Source organism: Mustela nivalis, assembly GCF_964662115.1.
Source record: "Mustela nivalis genome assembly, chromosome: 11".
Lineage (NCBI taxonomy): Eukaryota > Metazoa > Chordata > Mammalia > Carnivora > Mustelidae > Mustela > Mustela nivalis.
In genome coordinates this window covers 28,693,833-28,716,274 of record NC_139030.1, presented here as the reverse complement: position 1 = coordinate 28,716,274, position 22,442 = coordinate 28,693,833, and the positions used below count along the sequence as shown (strand labels likewise).

The window sequence follows — 22,442 nt, the reverse complement described above, 5'->3', positions numbered from 1 at the left end:
GAAAATATGGGTGACCAAATGAGACTGATCAGAAATGCTTTCTACTCCCACCATACCCCACATTATTTATTTGGTCTCTGAGATACATTTCAGGTTGACCAAAATCATCCACTTGTGTCTCTGACCCTGTTTGGTGTTGCTGCCAGTGAGACTCCAACTCTAGAGTCACTTACTAAGGGCACAACAATGTCACTTACAGGGAACACATGTCAAAATTAAGGTTCACTAACTTGAAGCCACTTACATAAATGGAACCCTCAGGTGTGTCTGTGACCACAAGAGAAGAAGGAGAAGTTGTATTCTGTGCCGTTGACGGGTATCAAGGACAGGCTCCTTCCTTGATATGCCAACAGAGAAATTTTGTTAGCAGTATTCTGTGAACAAAACACTTAAGAGAATGTATGTATACAATAGTTTAAAAAAAAAGGGTTACTGACACAGATGCCAATTTGGTGGGGCATATGGAACATTTACACTTGCCTTTTTCTTTCTTTCTTGCTACAGCTGGTGCTGATTTAGTATGTGAAATTTTACTAGCAGGAGTGCTAATCAAGACCGAGATTCTGTAAGGATTTAGTCATTTATGTAGGGGAAACTACGGGTATCATTAAAAAGTAGAAGATCATCTTATGGAAAAGCATTATCGTTATCAACCTCATTTTTAAACTAAACAGACACAACGGTACTGTGAGTATCACTTTAGCAGCCGAAAAAGTCAGAATGTTTTCCAGATAATGTTCAAAGAGGATGGCACCCACAGTTTAAAGTTTGGTCGTGTCAGAGTAATGCAGAAGGGTGAGCAGTTTCACAGTTAGTCGCTTAACTTTTCTGCGTTGCGGTTCAGGAAAACTGCCTTTTGGAAACCGTTGATTTTTAAGGAACAAAATGTAATTGTAATGCTACGGAAGGTGAATGCGTTTCACTGAATCGTCTGGGGGACGCCGGAGCAAAGGGGAGAAGTGGAAGAAGGGCTCTGCTTTCTCCCTTATATTTCTGAATAATGAGTTTTGCAATAGAAGGCCGAATTTCCTATTTTAATCCCACCGATCATACAGGGGTTGAGAGAAAAATTAAATTAAAAAAAAAAAATCTTTCCCAAGTGGCAACAAAAGCGTCGCTGGTGCATTAAATCTGTTGTACAGGTGGCTTGGTGGAGCTGGAGACCTGCACAGCAGCTCCAAGACATCTGCTGCCTGAGGAAACTTGCAATGTGGCAGAGGGGGGTTTGTAGCTCCCGGTGGAAGGGTGCCAGCTGCCCAGGGCTTTCGCTGCCACAGAGGAACAGAGAGTCTTGTTTCCGATGAGGAGGCACGTCCTTCCTGCCTTCCTCTCTGGCAGAACTGGTAGGGCTCGGAGGGCCCGCAGCGAAAATCCAGTGAGATGCTGTTGGGCGAGTTGTGGGGTCATTTTTTAAATAGTTTCAAGGGCTTCGTCCGTCAGTAGAACAACCAGTGTGGGCCTGCCATTGAGCCATTTTTGTTTTATGTTCATGTTTAATTTCTACGACTCACTGGAAGCTCTTCTTTATTGTCCTGATTCATGCCTTCGGTGTCCTCAGAAGAGATAAGTGAAGAGGGATGTTTTTTAAATTGCAAGCCACAAAATATTTTGTTGTAAAATCATGAATGGTTATAGATGTTTTAGATGGTTGGTTTAATTGTTTTAGAATATTTTGACATCAGTATGGCACTCTTAGAAGCAGAATACATATTATGACTTATAAATGATTTTCACTAACTAATTAAAATTCATTTATCGAGTATTACCACATAACCAACATCTATGCTAAAAACACAAGGGACAAAGATTGTATAACACACTCTATAGCCCTTACTCAGAATCCAGAATATTTAAAACATTAATTAGTAAATCTCTTAATTATTTTTACTTACTTGGCTTTAATAACATTTTTACTATGAGCATGACCATCTGGGCTATCTGATTAAAACTGGAAAAGTCGAAGACCTATCCTTAAGGAACGGAGAGGAAAGGATGAGTAGGTTTGCACTGAGGTGTCCAATTTTAAAACAACTGACACTAACTTCTTCCTCTTGTCTCTTCCGTCTGTAATAGTGCCTAGGAAATGAAGTTTCAAGAGAGAAGAGAAAGGGTAGCTAGTTAATGCGTTATTTGGTTACCTAAACAAATGACAGAGTAATGCAATTCTTTCTCACAATGGCAAAAATTGGGTTAAAGTCCCAGTGTTTTGTGCCATTTGTTTAAAGACAGACAATTGAAACTGTAGTGATTTCTAAGTGCCAAGAAGTCCTGTTTCAAATTTCAGTTAGGCCATGCTGAAGGACATTTCTCTTATTTCTGAAATTGTACCTGATGAAGATGGGTAAAGACTTTCCTCAGTCGCGCAGCCATTCAGGTGGAAACATTTGCTATCCGTTCTAAGGTGCCAAAATCTATTCCTCCCTCTTCAAACTATCTTAAATTTATCCTTAGCCATTTATTAGGTTGTCATTCTTATGAGTAACAAGGAAAAGTAAAATGCCTCATTTGAAAAAGAAACAGGTATTCACTCTCTTTAAAACATATCAGGTTCGTCAGCTGAAGCATGAATTAGGATGCTCTACAAACCGTTAACGGTGACAGCAAGCATATGGCAAATTTGAACTGTCTGCAGGTCAGCTTTTACTTTTGCTTTCCAAATGTCTGTCAGTCGTTGTTAGGATCTAAATCCATGTGTTAATGGGTGGAATTCAACAATATGAAATCGTTCAGTAAATTCTTGGAACAAGCAAGGGTTTTTTTTTTGTCTTTGTCTGTCATATACAACCTTCTTTCATAGCAATCTTACAAAATTTTGCCCAGAAAGAACAAGTCCTTGGAAGAGTATTGTTGCCTTTGCTTTTTTCAGTGAGGAAAATGATATATATATTCATAGGGAGTGTGTGTGTGTGTGTATGGAATGTGTGTGTGTGTGTGTGTGTATGAATGCTTATATATACACATTAATTGGTTTCTCAAAGAACCAGGAAGGTGCTCTGATTGGTACATTCGACAGCATCATGACTTTCCCTGTTGCTATGATTGTACCTTTGACTGTGGCAATAGAAAGGCATCTTTTAATTTCTCCCCTACCTTCAGAGTATCTTTGCTTTCCAAAGCCAGTAATATTTGTAGCACAGAAGACTAATGACAGTGTGACCGTAAGGTATTTCTGCCAGAAATAGTAATGAGGGGAGCAAACAAGTGTACTTGGGATGAAGAATGAAGTGGCGTTCCCAGGACAGATAGCGAGTGGGTTATGGACAAAGATGTGAGAAGAAGAAAGGGAGGAACAGAAGGGAAGATTTGAAATATGAGAGTCTTGAAACTGGCAAACCAGCAAACATCCAAAGAGAAGAAGGTACTGACCTCATCAGCCTTTCCTGAGTATATGTGCAAAGATGTGTGTGCCACAAGCGGCTGGAGCTGCCTTAATTTTGAAACGCTTTCTTCAGAACAATTCTAGTTCTGGCTCTGAAAAGATTATGGAGTCAAACGTTGGAAGAGAGAAATGCTGCTTGTTTCTCTGGGGCTCGAAGAATTCTGGTCACGTTAAAAAAAATCACCTGTTAAAGTAAAAGCCCGAAGTTGTTCCAACTCACTTGAAACACCACAAAATAGAGTGGTCTCAACTCAACTGAAGAATAAGTTGGAGTCATCCTCATCTTTACTCTAAGGGATCCACTGTTTCATCCATTTGAAACAAGACTGCTACCTCTACTATTGATTTTCTTATTTAAAAATTCTTCCAGGATGGCTGCGGTGGTCGGAGTCTCCTTGAAACGCCGGTTCCCGGCTGCAGCCCTTGGCGGAGCCTGCCTGCAGGCCTGCCGGAGTGGGGGGGGGGGGCGCCCAGGCAGCTCTCGCTGCAGCTCCCCGAATCAAGAAATTTGCCATCTACTGATGGGACCCAGACAAGACTGGAGATAAACCCCGTATACAAACTTACGAAACTGATTTGAATAAATGTGGTTTGAATAAATGCGGTGTTGGATGCTTTAATCAAGATTAAGAATGAAGTCGATTCTACCGTGACCTTCTGAAGATCATGTAGAGAAGGCATCTGTGGCTCTTGTGCCATGAACATCAACGGAGGCAACACTCTGGCTTGCACCCGAAGGATCGACACCAACCTCAGCAAAGTCTCAAAAATCTACCCTCTTCCGCATATGTATGTGATAAAGGACCTTGCTCCCGACCTGAGCAACTTCTACGCTCAGTACAAATCTATCGAGCCTTATTTGAAGAAGAAGGACGAGTCCCAGGAGGGCAAACAGCAGTATCTACAGTCCATAGAAGATCGTGAGAAACTGGACGGGCTGTATGAGTGCATCCTCTGTGCCTGCTGCAGCACGAGCTGCCCCAGCTACTGGTGGAACGGAGACCAGTACCTGGGACCTGCGGTTCTCATGCAGGCCTACCGCTGGATGATTGACTCGAGGGACGACTTCACGGAGGAGCGCCTGGCTAAGCTACAGGACCCGTTCTCCCTGTACCGCTGCCACACCATCATGAACTGCACCAGCCCCTGCCCCAAGGGGCTGAATCCAGCCAAAGCTATTGCTGAAATCAAGAAAATGATGGCCACCTATAAGGGGAAGAAGGCGTCCATGTAACTGGTCCCACACTCAGCATGACAGCCAGCTCGGCTAGACGTGCTGTATCTCCAGTCTGAGTCCCTTCAGAGGTCTTGGTTTTCCATGAATACAGTATGTATAATAAAGATTTTAAGAAATAAATAAATGTTATTCTACTTTATTAACAACAACAACAAAAATTCTTCCATTTAAAAAAATACTTATTTATTTGACAAAGAGAGAGAAAGCACAAGCAGCAGCCAGAGGGAGAGGGAGAAGCAGGCCTCCTCACTGAACAAGAGGCCCTACATGGGGCTCTATCCCAGGACCTGAGATCATGACCTGAGTCGAATGCAGGTGCTTAACCGACTGAGCCACCCAATGCCCCAGTTCATTCATTTGTATTAAGGTTTGTGCATTTCTGAAGTATGTATCTGATAAACAGAGGCACTGGGATTCAATTTTTTAAAATCCTCATTTTAAAATTTGAAAGGGAAAAATCTTGAGAACATTATTAAAATCTCAAAAATATGAAAACAGCTTGATGTGATTCAATCGAATTTTCAAGATACCATATCCTGGGTTTCCCAAAGATTGAACTTCCATCCCATTTCCTTTGTGGACTGAAAACATATTCTAGGGACAACAGTACCAACACATCGTTGTCATTCAATAAATGTGTGCTGAACTAAACCTAATATTTCCATAGGTTTTGATTCTAAACAGTCACTTATTGCTCTTTCTTAGTTTATTTTCCTCATATTTAAAATCAGGAATAATGATTCTTATCTTGCACTGCTTCCTTCTGTGCTGGTAAATATCTAACAACTTGATCATCTTCCCCTCCCCCCCACCAGAGAGCAAGAGAGAGAGAGAGAGCAAGAGAGAGAAATAGATAAATGGATCTGGTGTGTAGCTTCTTCCTGTTGTCATGGTGTAAATATTCCCACCATGGACAATTTCAGGCTACCAGCAGGACATCACTGAGTGCTGAATTGCAAAGAGCTGTGTATAATCCACTCCTGTAGTTTGATAGAAGCCAGCTCCCAAAACACCACTGCATGGCTTTAAGTTTATGGTTTGATTTGATGGAACCGTTCTTCTGTGATACTGTGATTTGGAACACTAAGGATATCTTAAGAAATTGTAGTTGCTGGGTCCCTTGCATGCTGTGATATATCCATTTTCTAGCTGCTACAGTGTAGGCTGATAACCATGCCCAGCTGTCCCCTTCTCTGCAGAATTGCCCTGGATCATTGAGGACCAATAGGTGTCTCATCCAGGATGACCAGGAGTTGACTCATCCAGGAAGATGAGACACACCCACCTCCAACTCCCCCTGCCCCCCCCCCCCCGTGATGGGTTACAGGCATTGACCGTTTGACACAAGGGTAGAAAACTGTTAACCTTTTGCCTCAAGTTGTGACAAACTCATTGGTACAATTTCTACTCCAGAGCTTCTTGTGGGAACAGACTGAAGTCAAGACCATATCCTCTCTTGGTTCTTTCCTCTGTCCTGACCTACCTCTCTCAATAAATAACCTGAACAAGAATCATCTTCTTAGCCTACTTCTAGGGCACACAATCTAAGATAGTTGAAAGCAGAAGTGATTTTAAGAAGCAACTCTTAGAGTGGGATTACGAAGCTGGATTTGTTGTTGGCCACATGGCAGCCTGGTATGTCCCATCACTCATGCCAGGGGACATAGTGATCATCCCAGCTGTACTGTGGTAGTGACATTGCTAAGACTTATCTGTGAACAACAGGGATGGAGTTCAGGTGGAGGAGATGTAGTAACTGGTACAGTGTCTCAAGTATTTGAGAGATATGGGGAAAATGGTATCTGTAAGGACTGTGGGACTGGGTGGCTGTGGCTGGGTGCTATTGATTCAATAAAGACAGAAAATGACCCAATTAGATCTATTAACTACCAATTTAAAGCAAATTGTTAGAAGGCCTTCTATAAGCATTTTAGGCTCTCATCTTCTGTGGTTGAAGGATAGACACAGAGAACAATTAGACAACTCTCAGTCATCCCAAACTTACTTGTAAATTTAGAGAAGGCTACATTCCTAGAGTAGGCAGCTCTGTGTAAAAATTAGGCCCTTATAAGAAGCAAATCAGATCCTGAGACTTTGAATCTGCCAATTCCCCTGAAACCTGTGGTTCTATAGAAGACTTACTCCTTGTTAGAAGACAGAAATTCCCCCTTGCTTGAAAACTATCAAGAGGCCTCAGATGAGACAGACCTCTTACAAAACAATGGTTTTGCTTCTGAGGTCTTCCCTTATCTCTCCTTTGGGCCGCAGACCTATAATAACGGCTAAATCTCCGATCAGACTGACTGGGAAAAGGATAAAGATTTGTGGGACTTGGTTAGCATGTTCCAGAAAGAGCCAGGAGAGTATGCCTGGGAATGGTCCATTAGAGTATTGGATCCAGTAGGAAATCTGTGCCTACATGGAAATACTTGTCCATCCATGGAACTTATATTGCCTAGCATAAGGGATTTTTTATAAAGTCTCCTCTATGCTGTGGTCTATGGTTTTGATAGACCTTTGCCAAATTGCTTAGCCCAAACTTCAGAGCCTGTGAGTATGTGTGCTTGTGCTTAAGTGTGTGAGTCTGTATGTTTTAGACATGAGGATGTTTGCAATCTTGGTAAGTGCTCAATGAGAGTCAAGTTTGCTGGAGTAGGTCTGGAGTCAGGCCAGATGGCCCTCAAACAAGTTCATGCCATCTAATCTCAGCTGGGCCCTCACTTCTCTGGCATTTTGTCTCTGTTTTCCCCCCATTATATTTCCCAAAGCTGCTGTTCCAAAGCCTTCCATGTTCCTCAAGTCCAGAAAACCATTTCTGTGCATCTCACACTAGCAGATGACCTCAGAACCTACTTTACAGTGATTGAAGCTGACTACTGTAAACTCTAACTTCTTCTTCCTCCTCACTTGGCTTTGGAAACACTGTTTTCTTGTGGGTCTATCTTTGTATCACTTACTTCTGTTCATCCTTCCACCCTTCAAGTAGAGCTTCTCCACTGTTCTCTTTGGTCATCATTGTAATAATGAGCCAGACACAAAACACATCAATATCCTCTCATCTGTTCTGTCAGTTATATGTTCACTAGGTTTGTCTTTTAAATCTGGACTCGATTGGCATTGTTGAGGTAGAACTTCATTTTCTTCCTCCTAGATAATAGTAGTCTATGGTGTTTCTCTTTTTCAAGTCCTCTAGAATGCACAGACTTGATCCATATTTTTCCCACTGAGACTTTCTTTGTTTTCACTTTTTATTGTGAATAAAATGTTTCTGATTTTATTGCAAATATAATACTTTATATTGTGAAATATATATTAGAAGAATGTATATAATATATAAGAGGCATTTAATAAACAATAACATGATCACTGCTCATAACTCAGCCCAAGAAATCCAGTACTACCTTTGCTTTTGAGAGCCTCTGTTTTGTGAAATCCTGCCCAAATCCATTCCCCTTTCTCTGCCCCAAAGGTATGCACTGTCCTGGAATTATGTTAGTTTTCCCCTAGTTTTGCTTCATTTACCATCAGGGCATATATATTAATATATAGAGAGATTATATATGTATATATTTATACAAAATATGTCTCTTTGCTGTTTCATTTTACTTGTTTTTGAACTTTATGTAAAAGGAATCAAAATATATTACTCCATAACTTGGTATTTTCATTCACATTGTGTTTTTGACATCCATTTATGTTGCCGCATTTATCCGCAATTTGTGTTTCACTGTTGCATAATACTCCATTTCAAAAATACATTCCAACTTATTATTTTATTCTATTCTACTGTCATTGGTCATTTGGATTAATTTGTTGTTGTAACAAAGTTTTACTAGAATTGTTTTTATATAAGTTTCCTCATGTTCCTGTCTAAGAATTTCTCTAGGATATATATCTAAAAGTGGTATTGTTGGAGATACACAAACACACCTATACCAGGCAATTTCCAAATTGTTTTCTTTTTTTTTAATTTCAATTTTTTATTTAAATACTAGTCCAAGTTGTTTTCTAAGGTAGTTTTAATCACTTTATTCTACATCAACAGTGTATGACAAATATCTTTAGTCCAAATATTACTAATACCTAGCATTTCCAGATTTCTGACTTTTTACTGGTCTGCTTGGACATGACATTGTATTTCATGGTAGTTTTAATACACATTGCCTTGATTACTATTGACATTGAGAAATTTTTTTTGTGCTTACTCTCCATTCATCTTCTGTGAAAAACTATTCATTATATCTTTTTCCCATTTCTATGGGTTGTTTGACATTTTCATTTTAATTCATAGGGTTTCAAAATTTATTCTGGACAGCAGCAATCCTTTATCACTCTTTTCCTTTTTGGTTTATGTTTTTGTTTACTTTAAAAATTATTTATTACCCTGAAGTGTTAAGTGCATTTTCCTATATACTCTGTTAGAAGTTTAAAGTCTTGGTTTCCCATGCAAGTTTGTGATCAATCTTGAATTGATTGCTCATATGTTCACCTTGTTTTTTCCCCCATATAGGTCCTCAGTTGTCCTTGCATAGGTTAATGACGAATTTATCCTTTTGCCACTGATTTACAGTACTAGTTCTCTCTATATCAAGTTTCCACCTACGTGTGTAGATCTGATTCTGAAATCTCTGTCATGTTCCCGTGGTCTATAGGTTTATCTCCACATAAACCTAATCTCACACTGTCTTAGTTAGTATATATTTGTAGTAAGTCTTGCTATCTGATAAGTCAAGTCCCTCCACTGGTTCTTCTTCTTCTTCTTCTTTTTTTTTTAAGGATTTTATTTTTATTTATTTGACAGACAGATATCACAAGTAGGCAGAGAGGCAGGAAGAGAGAGAGGAGGAAGGAGGCTTCATGCTAGGCAGAGAGTCCGATGCGGAGCTCGATCCCAGGACCCTGGGACTCTGGGACTGTGACGTGAACCAAAGGCAGAGGCTTTAACCCACTGAGCCACCCAGGTGCCCCTGGTTCTTATTCTTTAGATAAAGATTTCTTCAGACTATCCTTCAATCATATAGAAAAACTTTATTCATTTAGAGCTCTGATTCCCACCCTTTAACATAGTTTTTAAATTCTTTATAACTTTTTTTTTTTTTTTTTTTTTTTTTTTTTTGCATTTGTCTTCTAAATAATCTAGGGAGGAAAAGAAGAGAAAAAATAGGAGTTACAAACCAAATATGCGTTACAAATTACTTTGTGGATTGGTTCTGGGTCGGGGCACTCCTTCAATACTTGGCCAGGCTATTTAAAACTCTGCCTTTGACTGCACTTCCCACTAGTCTGGAGATTGAAGGCTCTCCAGCAGCGGGAGCTTAAGTCTTCTGAGGCCTTCTCTGACATATATCCCATCCTGGCCGTGCGTGTGTCATTCTTCAGTCCCCGGTCTACATGGAAGCTATTCAAATCCCTATTCCTCTATTTATCCTCTTTGCCATCCTCTGCCTTTCCAGACTTCTCAATCTATCCATTGCTTGTCCCCTGCATTACCCTTGCACAGGCCCCGTCCAGTACCTGTGTCTTTAAATGTTTTGGGAAAGCTGCCTGGGAAGCCACTTCAGCCCTGGGAATGCTCCAAATTGCGTGAAACAAAGGGAAATCTTTATGCTGGTCATTGAGGAAACTGCCAGACCCGTGTGGAGACCCCAAAGCACAGTTCTTTGAGATTAAGGTCAGTGTGGGTCCCTCCAGCACCAACAGTGGGCATCGCTCTGCAATCCGAGGTGTAGGGGTGTTGGGGAGGGAGGCACTTTAAAATGCCACAGTACTCTCTCCCTATAAAGCAACAGTGTCTTTCTTCACCCAAACTATCCTCTGGTGGTAAGTTCCTGATTGGGTTTCAGTGTTCTTCTAGAGTCCATTCTGATAGTTTTTGCCAGCTCATTAGTTGCTTTTGGAAAGGATGGAGCCTGGGAGTTCCTATTTTACCATTTTTGATGATGTCCCTGCGCCATTAGCCTGTTCTTAGAGTCTTTGCTTTTCTGTATCCATTTTAGAATCAGTTTGTTAAGTTGTGTGAAAAATCTGGTTTCTTTATTCAATTAAGGTAATTTTGTTTTGAGATAATTTTCAGATAATTGTAGATTTTAAGTGCAGAAATAATACAGAGATCCCATGTCTTCTTTACTGAGGTTTCCTTTCAAAAGTATAGTACAATATCCCAACTGGAATACTGACAGTACAGTCAAGATACATAATTATCTGTTATCACAAGACCCACTTGTGTTGCTCCTTTATCGCCACATTCAACTTCCCTCTCATCTTCACCTCCTTCCTAACCTCGGCTAACCACTAGTCTGATCTCCATGTCTATGATTTTGTCATTTTAAAAGTAGTATGTAAATGAAATTATAGTGTATTTCCGTTCCTTGTCTTATTCCTTTTTAACAATTTATTTATTTATTTATTTATTTATTTATTTATTTATTTATTTAACACAGAGAGATCACAGGCAGGGGTAAGCGGCAGAAGGAGAGAGAGAAGTAGGCTTCCCATTGAGCAGAGAGCCCAACACGGAGCTCGATCCCAGGATCCTGGGACCGTTACCTGAGCCAAAGGCAGACGCTTAACCGGCTGAGCCACTCAGGCCCCCTTCCTTGTCTTATTCTAAGAATCTCTATACAATGGCAAATAGAAGTACTGGTAGAAAGTGATACTGTTACATTCCTGATTCTAAACATAATCTGTATGACTGTTGTCATAGGTGCTCCTGTAGATATTCTTTATTTAGTTAAAGAAGATCTCTTCTATTCCTAGTTTGTTAAGAATTTTTTTCTGAATGGAGGCCGCATTATATTTAATGCTTTTGCTGTACCTGTTGGGGTGACTTTGATTTTCTCTTTTAATCTTTTAATATAATGAAGTCATCTCATAGTTTGGTAACACTGAATCGACTTTGAATTTGTGAAATAATCACAACTTGATAATAATGTATTATCCTTTTTTACACATTTCCTGGATTTAGTTTGTCAATATCTTTTTTCACGTGAGATTGGCTCATAATTTTCTGTTTCAAACTGACTCTGCATGGTTTTGGAGTAAGTGATATGCTAGTCTCACCAAATATGTTAGATAGTATTTCTTCTTCTTTTCCTCTCTAAAAAAGTGGAATAATCTGCTTCTTGACAGCTTGGTAGAATGCATTAGAAGGAGTATTTCAAGGAAGTGTTTTCCTTTGTGGGAAATTTTAAACTACTTTTTCAGTTTATTGAGAGGGTTCTAAGGTGATTCAGATTTTTCTAGGTCTTCATGAGTATGTTTGGTTACGCAGTTTTCAAGAATTTTTTTCTTTCATAGAATCATTCAAATTTACTGCAATAAAGTTGATATAATATTCTCCAATGTTTTTAGTGTGTGCTGCATCATTAATTAAGTCCCCCTTTCATTCTTCCTATTGTATATTTTACATTCTTTCTTTTTTTTCTTGATTGCTTTGAGAGACATTTGTTCCTTATTAGTCTCATTATACAACTAACTTTCCGTTCTACTGATGCTCTATATTATCCTTGACTTTTTTTTTTTTTTAGATTTTATTTATTTATTTGAGAGAGAGAGAATGCAAGCGAGTGAGAGTGAGCACAAGCAGGGTGAAAGGCAGAGGGAGAAGCTGACTCCCTGCTGAGCAGGGAGCCTGCTGTGGGATTCGATCCCTGGACCATGACCTGAGTTGAAGGCAGGCCCTAACCCACTGAGCCACCCAGGTGCCCTTTCTTTAACTTTCATTTAGTTATTTTCTGTTATTCTATTGTTTGTTTCTATTTGCTTTGTTGTGTTCATGCCCATTTCTGCCTTGGCCTCAGTTTGTGTCCTGTCACTAAAACATGACTCCATGCTGGTTCCAGGTCACCAGCAGATGCCTCGGCTCAAAGTTCATCCAAATCTTCTTAGCCTCTTGGATTGTTTTGCGTTTGGTTCCCGTGTAGTCCTTTATTGCTATAAAAGCTCATTTATACATTACAGAAAGGTGTCTTATTTTTTGACCACTTTTTAAAGTGTGCTTCCCGAAAGAGTTTCCTCAGAAATTGCTCAGCTTTATAACCCTCAAACACCCTCCATGGCTCCTACCATTTGGAAACAGTATCCAAGTTCCTTAGCATTACTTTCTGAGGGATGTGACCTCAACCTGTCTTTCATAACTTTAACTCCTGTCAGGCGATTTCCTTTTCCCAATGGAAACTACTTTTTAATTATTCTAGACCCAGATCCGTGTCATTTATTGGTGATAATTTCCTAATTTCCCCATCCTTTGAACTTGTAAGCCACTTTGTACTGTAATATTACTAACAGGCTGTACTGAGATCTTTGCATCACTGGTCAATGTTTGACAAAGGAATGAATTTATACCCACATCTCGGCTGGATTTTGATTTCATTGAGGGCAAGGACCGTGTCTAACAGAGAGTAGCCTTTCTGTGGAAAGAAAGAGTAAAATTTTGAATCTCTTAACATGAAATACTTCACATGTATTTTCTCCCTAGGTCCACCTTTGATGCTCTGCCTCTAGAAGTTGTTAACCAATAGAGTAATAAGACCCTATAGCCACTAGAATTTTTCTTTCCTACAGATTCAAGCACCTGTGGCCCAGCTCTTCCGTGGTATTAACCAAATTACACCACGCATTTTGGTTGTACCTTTGGGTTCCGGAGTCTAATTGCTTGTAATGAAACACTGGAGTCATAATTTGATGGTCTGCAGGTTTCTCAGCTGTTTCTCTCTATGAGAAAATATATAATGGGATATTTTACACGTGACTGTCTACATTTTATATGCAACACATCAGTGTTGTGTAAATTTTGTGAACAACTTCTATTATCTTTGAAACCACAGAAGCAACAAACAGTTATAATTATAGTCTGAAGAAGCTATAGTGTTTCAAATATGCCTACAGTAGTGGTATTACAATGAGAATGTTCCGTTTGCCTGCAGCTCTCACTACGCTCAGTGACATCACAATTATACTAAATTTTAACAGAAACTTCTGTCCTTAAACAGAAACAGCTTGTTTGAAACTCTTAGCGTTTGCTTTCTTCTGAATTCTTTGATTCTTCCCTGAATAAAAGTGGGAGAAACAGTAAATATCGTGGCATAGCTCCATTCTTTGTTACTTCCCGGCTGGTTTCTACTATCCTGGAGTAATAGGTATTCTACTTTGCTCCACATGGGAATGAGTGCACGTTATTTAAAACTTCTTTCTGTGCATCTGCTACTTGTCAACTCATGATCTTCTGATCCTTGAAGATTTGACAACCCTGTGATTTGCTGTAATGGAATTACTGAAAAGTTATCAACAAAGACGTTGCAATGTAAGAATGCAAAGGAAGTCCTTAGATGTTTAGAGGGAAATGAACTTCAAAAGCAGAGTGGTGGCCACAAAGAAATACCTGAATCATACCATTTTTGGAGCGGTCCTGCATGTCTTTAATTTTGTCATCTGGGAGAGAGGATGTTTAGGTTGCCTTTCCTCTACCACGGCTGTGACCTATTTTTGTTTCTGTAGCGTATGCATCAACACCTCATATGGTATTGAATACACCTCAGACTGGGAAAGTGGAATCAGGGGAAACTCTACCTGAAAGTAGAAACGTCCGAGTCCTACTTACTTATGCCTTTTCCTGCCTTTTCTGCCACTGACTGTGGCAGAATCCTTCAACCAATCTTTCAAGTTTTCTGGGCCTTTATCTCTTTATCTGTAAAATATAAATGTGGGTGGGATCTGCGATCCTCCAAGTGTAGTCCCTTGATGGGTCACATTAGCACGACCTGGGAACTCCTTAAAGAAGCAAATTCTCCGGCTTTACCCCAGCACCACCTATTCAGAAAGTCTGAGGGTGGCGCCCAGTGGTCCCTGTTTTGAGCAGCCCTTTGATGTCCATTAAACACTTTGAAAGCCAATGGGTTAGATAAACTTTAAAAAACTTCCAATCCTAAACTTCCGTGAATCTCTATAAATTTAAGGGTAATTTAGGCCTAAATTGGATGTTAAGTAGGCATATTCTTCTGCTTGTAATTAAATTTAAAATTTGGATTCCAAACACAGATTTAGAAGCATATGTAAGAAAAAAAAAAAAAAGAATGCTAAAAGTGTTGCCCAAAAAAACGTAATTACTCTGAAAATGTTTTTGAATATAAGCATTTGTAGAATTTGCCTCGACTTGACACTGCAGAATGAACTTGGTATTTCTGTCATACATGTATCTTGATGAATATTTCCACTGACTGATCATCACTGTTTAATGGCTGTGATTTCAGAAAAATAATTTAAAATTATTCAGATTTATTATAATGCATTTCTTATATTTATGGAGAATTACCGTTAATAATCTGTTCTACATAAGTGCACATATGGCTAAGATTTTTGTTATTGAATATTTGGGCCTTTGGTCTCCTATAGAGGGAAATGTCCTTGTGTTTAACCACTTCTGTGCTTTATTAGCATATGCTTTACCTAACAGGCTGTCTGGCTCCACTTTTTATTAGTGTTGAGGAGTTTTGGGTAGTGATTTTCTAGGATTGGTATAATTCTATTAACCAAAGCTTTATTCTTCCCAAGGTCATTGAAGGAATGAATTGGAGAATCTTTTCTTCTTAGTCTAAATGAAATAATAAATATAAATATGCAACAGAGGCAGCAGAAAGTAAGTATTTCAAATAAAAATACAATATTATAGTGAATCTAGAAAGTAAAATGAGAACTGGAGAAAGGAAGTGGGAAAACTATTTTTTATTTTATGTTAATGAATAGTATGCAATCTGAAGACCTGGCTAAAATAAAGACTTTCTATATCTCTGTTTTCTGTAGGAGGATCCAAAGTCAATCCAATGACTGAAATTGATGAATGTATGTCACATTTCAGGTAGCTATTTTCATGTGAAAAATTACCTATAACATTAACTGGCTTTGTTTTTTTCTTTGCCACTAGAAATAGCCCAAAGTAGCAAACTAAAAGTATTAAAAAATAAGTTTCTATTACAAAATGAAATAAAATGCACAGATACTTTGAAAATGATTAATTCAACACATATTTGTTGAACATCTACTATGTTCTAGACACTGTGCTTAACACTGAGGTTAGACCAATGAATAAGATATTTATGCACCTTGTCTATCAGAGATTAGGGTGCAGTGAGGGATGCCAACATTAGAAAAGTGATTATGCTAACTATAATTAAAAACATAGTCCAATAAATATTATGAATTAGATATATAGACTATAATGATAATATATGATACAAACATAGCCTAGTCTGGCTATCAGAAAAGACTTTGATATATGTTATATATGTTATAGTGATGGTCACCTTGCTATTTGGGGACTGGAAAGTTAGGAGCAAGAATAATGTAAAAAACCAGTTAGGAAGTCTACGTATGTTTCCTGCTATTGTGGCATTTATAAAGGTTGTGATGTAAAGGTTGTGCAGAAAATACCAAAAATGAATAACAAAAACTTGTATAACTTTTGTCTGATTTTCTGTCATTACATAACAAACCATCTCAGAATTTAGTGGCTAAAGACACCAATATATCATATCAGGGGTCATATTTCTGAGTTAGCTGGTGATTCTTAATTGGAATTTCTCATGTGGTTGCAATCATAAACTTACCAGAGTCATCTAAAAAATCAACCAGGATGGCCTTTTCTGCACCTATGCCTGATACCTCGCCTTCATGTGGCTAAACTTTTGTCACTGTAAGCTGAACTTCTTTCTTAATGGCCCAGGACTCCAAAAGACAGGAAATCAAAACCTGCCAGTCTTGTAAAAGGACTTTTAACTTGGAACTGGCATTGCATCATTTCTACTGTGTTCATTTGGTCAAAACATTCATAGGCCAGTCCAGATTAAAACTGGCCAAAGAACAACTCCACATCTTGATGGAGAGTTTAAAAGAATGGCAAGATGACCAAGATGACTCCTATTGATCTTTGCATTTTGTTTTCATGCCCTTATAGAGTCCTTTTCCATATTGGATAAGGTCAATCCTGTGTAACCAATATGAGACAGTAGAAATGATAGTCTGTGACTTCCAGGCTAGGTCATAAAAGTCTTGGCTCCTACCTTGTTCTTTTGTATCACTTTCTTTGAAGAGAGCTAATCGCCATACTGAGCAGCATTCTGGAGAGGCCACATGGAGAGAAATTGAAACCTCTTAACAGCAAGTACCAACTTGTCTGCCATGGGAATGAACCACCTTGGAAGTGGATTATTTGGCCCCAATCAAACTTTCAGGCAACTGCAACTCAAGTCATTATTTTGACCAGCACTTCATGAGAAGTCTCAGGCTTGAATCATTCGTCTAAGAGGTTATTGAGTCCTGACCCACCAAAACTTTGTGATGTGATAAGTATTTATCATTGCTTCAAACTATTAAGCTTGGGTGCAATTTGTTATACAGCAATAGATAAGTAACCCAGAGGTAATTTCTGGAGATAACCTGAGGACATTGTCTATGGTTTTTTCATTAGTGAATCTCACGCCATATAGTATCTGACTCATAGTTTGGTAGTACATGAAAGAATGAAGGTCATGATATTACATTCACTGAATGGCCCTCCCATTGTTTAGCTTCTTGGAATGGAGGAAAGACAAACATTCTGAGTGACAGGAAATATGTACAGGGAAGTGGGGTTCTGTGTGCAGAAGAAATACGCTCTTCATGCAAAGACAGAGCACTCAGGGGAAGGTAGGTGCTCACTTTTTGATAGGTGTTACAGGATTGTTCACAACTCTGAGCAGTACTGTAGAAGTCAGAGACCAAAAATTTCCTAAGGATGATAAAAATTATATCAAAGATGTCCTGTTTGGGCCTGCATCCTTTTCTTCTATTATAGAGAGTGATTAGACTGATCATCAGAAAAACTGATCTGTTCTTCAAAGAAGCTGTTGGTTGCTGCTTAGTGACTTCTGTTCTGCTAAGCTGGCTACTCATGGAATCTGGGTTGATTTGCTCTTCTATCTTCTCAGTCCATTCATTCTTTCCTTATAGCAAAGATAAACCCAAGATCTATTTTCTAAGTATTTTGAAGAATTGCTGATTGAATATCAGACAAGAGCAACAGAAGTAAATACGCATCTGTATAACAAACTCTTAGAACTTCAGAAGTAGTCATGTAACTAAAATCATTATCCCTGTGTTTTATAGTTCATAACATTTTCCTTTATCTTTGAAGCTTTAAAGAAGATATTCAAGACAATGAACCTCACCCATATTTTATTAATATAATTTTGGCATAATGCTTCTGTGTATCAATCAGTATTTTTCCAATCTATAATTGAGGAATGAAAAACAGTAAGAAAAAAATATAGAGTCAAAGTGGTTTTCAGTTGGAACATCTTGGAAGAGTCCTCTGGAATCAAAAGCGGTATTATAAATTAGATATCGATCTCTCTTTCTTGTATGTATTATTTTTAAATGGGTTATGTTTAAAAGAAAAAGAGAGACGATGCTTGAGTAAGAATCACAGGATAAGAGAGAGTATTCCAAGGAGGGAGAAATAATAGGTAAGGTGTTTGAAAAGGGAGACAGATGGAGTGAGACATACACAAAGGTCAGCAAGTTCAAGTCTTTGACTGGAGCAAATAGTGTGGGCTGAATAGTCCCCTCTTGCCCATCTGCCTTCTTGCACCACGACTTCTCATATCATGTTTCTTCCCTGCATTCAGGCTCAGAAAAGGTAAGTGTGAACTGAAATGAGTTCACTCCACCCAGCGTGAGCTCTAGTAAACCCTTCTGCACACAGTGGGGTATATGTGGAAACAAGACTGAATTATCAGTGTGGATGGAGCCAATCAGAGAAAAGAAGAGTTGGGGCCAGGATGAAGTCACACGACTGACACATGTATTCTGCACAAAGTTTCTGTGTTTTCAAGTCAAAAGACTACTTTTCAATGTTTGGAAGAACGAAAACCATGGTTGTTGTGCATTGTTCTTGTTGGATGTACATTTGGTTCAGTATCTTTCAACAGCGACAACTAAACCACAGAGTTAAATATACATCCTTTTTTAACTGGAAAAATAATGTGTTCTCTTTGAAGAAAATTTGGAAATGCAGAGAAGTACATGGAAGAAAAAAGTATAGGAAAAAACTACTACCATGAAAAACACATTATTTGTTCGGTATATTTTCTTTTTTTTTAGCCCAGTTCCCCCTTTTTGTCTATGCATGGTGCTTGATACCCCTCCACACACAATTTTGTATTTGTCCTTTTTCATTTAATCTGATTTTACAAGTAATATCCTTATTAACTAATTTTTTATAAATGGCTATGCCATCTTTCCTCATGTGTGAAAATGTGGCTATTGTTTTCTTAACTATCCCTCTCTTTCTAGGCATTTAGGATGGTTTGATATTCACTGTTATAAATGATGTTATGATAAACTTCTTTGTGTACTAAGTTATTTCTGGATTTAAAAATTCCTTAAAGGATAGATTTCTGGGAATTTTATCCTTTATCAAAGGATAAAAATAGCATGTACATTACTCTTTATGATTGTATGAGCATTGGCTGGATATTTTGATGAAGTATATTTCCTCTTCACAATTAATGGATGCTAATCATTATGATCCGAAATCATATATAAGACATGTCTATTTAGACTTGGGCTTCTCTCCAGACTTCAGAACTTGGTGTCTTCGCTGTGGTTGTTCTCCTGTGTCTTGAAATCCATCATGATGCTGCATGTTTGGCAAGCATTGGATTGTAGGCCAACAGACACGACTTTTCCCTGAATGATTTCTCACGTAAGAGATGGGGGTGGGGATGAGGGAAGGAGAATAAGATAACTCTACAAAAAATATGCAAGACATCAATAAACGTGCTTTGCCAAATAGTTTGAGAATCTGAGAAGACACAATAATGCTTACAACAGACTCCCCTTTCTATTTTTTCACTGTTTCAAAAATACAAACGTTTTGGGATATGCCTTCTGATAAAGCTCCACTGAAATCACGCCTGCGTAGAATGTTTACATACAATACAGAAACCTTTGTGAACAAAGACATGTTGTTGAAGTGATCTTGCTCACCTCTATCTTTTTTAGAGACTCACCTTTTGTAAATAAAATGGAAGCTGATGGTTTTATTCAGTTACTGTTTTAGATGTTTGCTTTTCACTAACCTTTTATTACCCCGTAAATATTTTTAGATGTTGTTATGAGTGCGTCCCCCTAATAGTTTCAAATTCCGTGGTGTCATAATCTCACAAAAGGCTCAAGTACTGATTATGCCTCAGATAATGTAGTTGTTAATGATCAACTTAATGTTAAAAGCCATTACTGCTCATTGACATAATTCTGAGAACATTATACTGTAGGAGTGCACCTTTTGTGTGGAAACAGAATGACAAAATTGAAATGTTAAAAGTTGAGTGTCTGAATAATAGCCTGTGAAATCATTTAGACAAGACCATTGTTGCCTCTATTGTTCGAAGACTAGAGAGTGACAGGATGAGACAAAAAAGGAGAAACACCACAAGGGCTCCACTTGCAGGTTTGAAGGGAGATGGAAAGCAAAGAGGATCCTTGTTTGTCTGTTTCCCTCTCTTCCTGGAAGGTCTTCCCCTAACAACAGAGCACCCTCCTCTGGCCACTTGCCAAAAGGGGATGCCTGCCTCATTTGTGATTGACAGGACTGGAGCCAGGCAGGGAGTAGTTGTAAATGCCCTGCGAGGATTTTCCAAAGCAAGCATCGCCTGAGAGTGACCCAGACCGGTCACCCGTGACCTCCTCCATGCTGCTGACTCAAGGGTTTTTGGTCATGAACAGTTGAAAGCTGGAGAGACTTTAGAAAGGCAGTAAGTATACAGTCACCTTTCCAACAACCTGTCAGCTCACTTTGGTACGTTTCGACTCGGCGTCCATTTTCTGTAGTATCCTGGGTCTGTTTTGATCCTGGGGATGGAGGCAAGTCAGTAGAGTCTAGAGAGGCAGAAGATGCTGTGTGTGTGTGGTCGTGTTGCAGAGGGATGGGTGGGTGGACCCCATGCTTATTTGATGGAGCCAGTGGGACCTAAAGCAGAGGTGTAATTTCCTGCTGGATCATCTAAATGTCACTCTTCCATGCTCAAAGACCGAATTTCTTACCTTGACTGACCATTTACTAATGTTGCCATTTGGTTACAACAGCAATCAGATGAGCAAATATGGGTGGATTACAACTAGTTCGTCATTGTGGCTAGAAAAACCCGAAGTTTATAATTTGCTTACATTGGGTGAATGACAATTATCTTCATATAATATTAATGTTACTGTCAAGCTTTTATGTTCTGGGCTCCTTTTTAAATGCTTTTTATATATTAACATGGGTACTTTGCTAAGATAGGCAGTAGAAATGCACACTGGCTTCAGACTCAGAGAGGAAGAGATAATAACATCTTATAATAAGAAAAAAAGACTGATATTCATAATATACTCCAATTTTAAAGAAAAGATTAAAGTATGTTTTAAACATTTATTTAAAGAGGCAGAGAAATTAGTTATATATGTCTAAAACATTTCTATAAAAATGAATTCTTATTATTTTAAAGATTTTATTTATTTCAGAGAGAGAGACAGAGTGAGCTCCAACAATGGGGGAGGGATGGGGGGACAGGGGGAAGCAGACTCCCCAATGAGCAGAGAGCCCAAGGCAGGGCGCCTTCCCAGGACTCCAGGATCATGATCTGAGCCTAAGACAGTCACTGAACTCATTGAGCCACCCAGACACCCCTAAAAATGAATTATTAAAAATATTTTATTTATATTGAACTCTTTAAAGCTTTTTTTAAAGGGTAGTTTTAGATTTACAAAGAAATTGCAAAGGCAATACAGAAAGTTCCTGTATGTCTCATACCTGTTTTCCCTATTAACATCTTACACTAGGATGGTATACTTGCTATAGTTAATGAAAGGATATTTATACAGTTGACCCTTGAATAATGCAGGGTTTGGAGATATCAGTGCCCTGCTCAATAAGCAATCCGCATACAATTTTTGACTCCCCCAAAACTTAACAACTAATAGCTTTACTGTTGAGCATAAGCTTAGTGATAACATAAACAGTCAATTCACACATATTTTGTATGTTATGTGAAATGAAGAATACTATATTCTTATAATAAAGTAAGCTAGAGAAATGAAAACATTATTAAGAAAATCATAAGGAAAATATATTTACAGTACTGTACTGTGTTTATTGAAAAAAAAATCTATGTATAAGTGGACCCACACAGTTCAAATCTGTGTTACTCAGGAGTCAGCTTTATATTACTGTTAATCAAGGTCCAGAGTTTATTCAGGTTTCCTCCGTTTTTTCCAAAGTCCTTTTCCTCTGACTCCCATCCAGAATTTCACATTGTATTAGTTGTCATATCTTCTTAGGCTCCTCTTGACAGCTACAGTTTCTCAGATTTTTCCTCTTGGCTCTTACACTTTCTCAGACTTCCCTTATTTCTAATGACCTTGACAGTTTTAAAGGAGTATTGGTCAGGCATTTTGTAGAATGTCCCTGCATGGGGATTTGTTGGGTGATTTTCTCATGAATAGACTGAGGTTATGGGGAATGATTTGAAATATCACTGCAATGGCTTCCAGTTTTCTGGCATATTAGTTTTGGGGGATAGATCATAACCTGCAATTAATGAAGGCAATATTATATATGTAGGGTTAGGGAGGATCGAAGACTGGACTGGTATATAGATAAGTCTCAATGAGTTCACACGTATATAAAAGGCAATTTCAGAAGTCATTCTGAAAATATTCATCCTTATTTTATGCAACAGACATTACCCACTTGTTTGAGTTACTACTCTGAGCACAGGGAATAAAAATCTGAACCAGTGACAGAAAGTTCAT

The 22,442-nt window shown here is 38.5% G+C and overlaps 1 protein-coding gene and 1 pseudogene across 3 annotated transcripts in view; both read left to right on the top strand.

Moving 5' to 3' along the window:
- Positions 1-19,611, top strand: part of GTDC1 (glycosyltransferase like domain containing 1) — a gene marked incomplete at its 3' end in the record, with an annotated part of 460,833 nt that extends 441,222 nt beyond the window's left edge. Inside the window, exons 18-19 of one of the 2 annotated variants that reach the window (XM_082689513.1) lie at positions 15,165-15,249; positions 16,699-19,611. Of the gene's footprint in view, positions 1-10,116; positions 10,283-15,164; positions 15,250-16,698 lie in introns of those variants that run through there. The other variant, XM_082689512.1, reaches the window with a different exon arrangement.
- On the top strand, positions 3,751-4,774 carry LOC309843851 (succinate dehydrogenase [ubiquinone] iron-sulfur subunit, mitochondrial pseudogene; annotated as a pseudogene). Its single transcript has one exon. The product of its transcript is annotated as a succinate dehydrogenase [ubiquinone] iron-sulfur subunit, mitochondrial pseudogene (transcript).
- Positions 19,612-22,442: the final 2,831 nt, after the last annotated feature.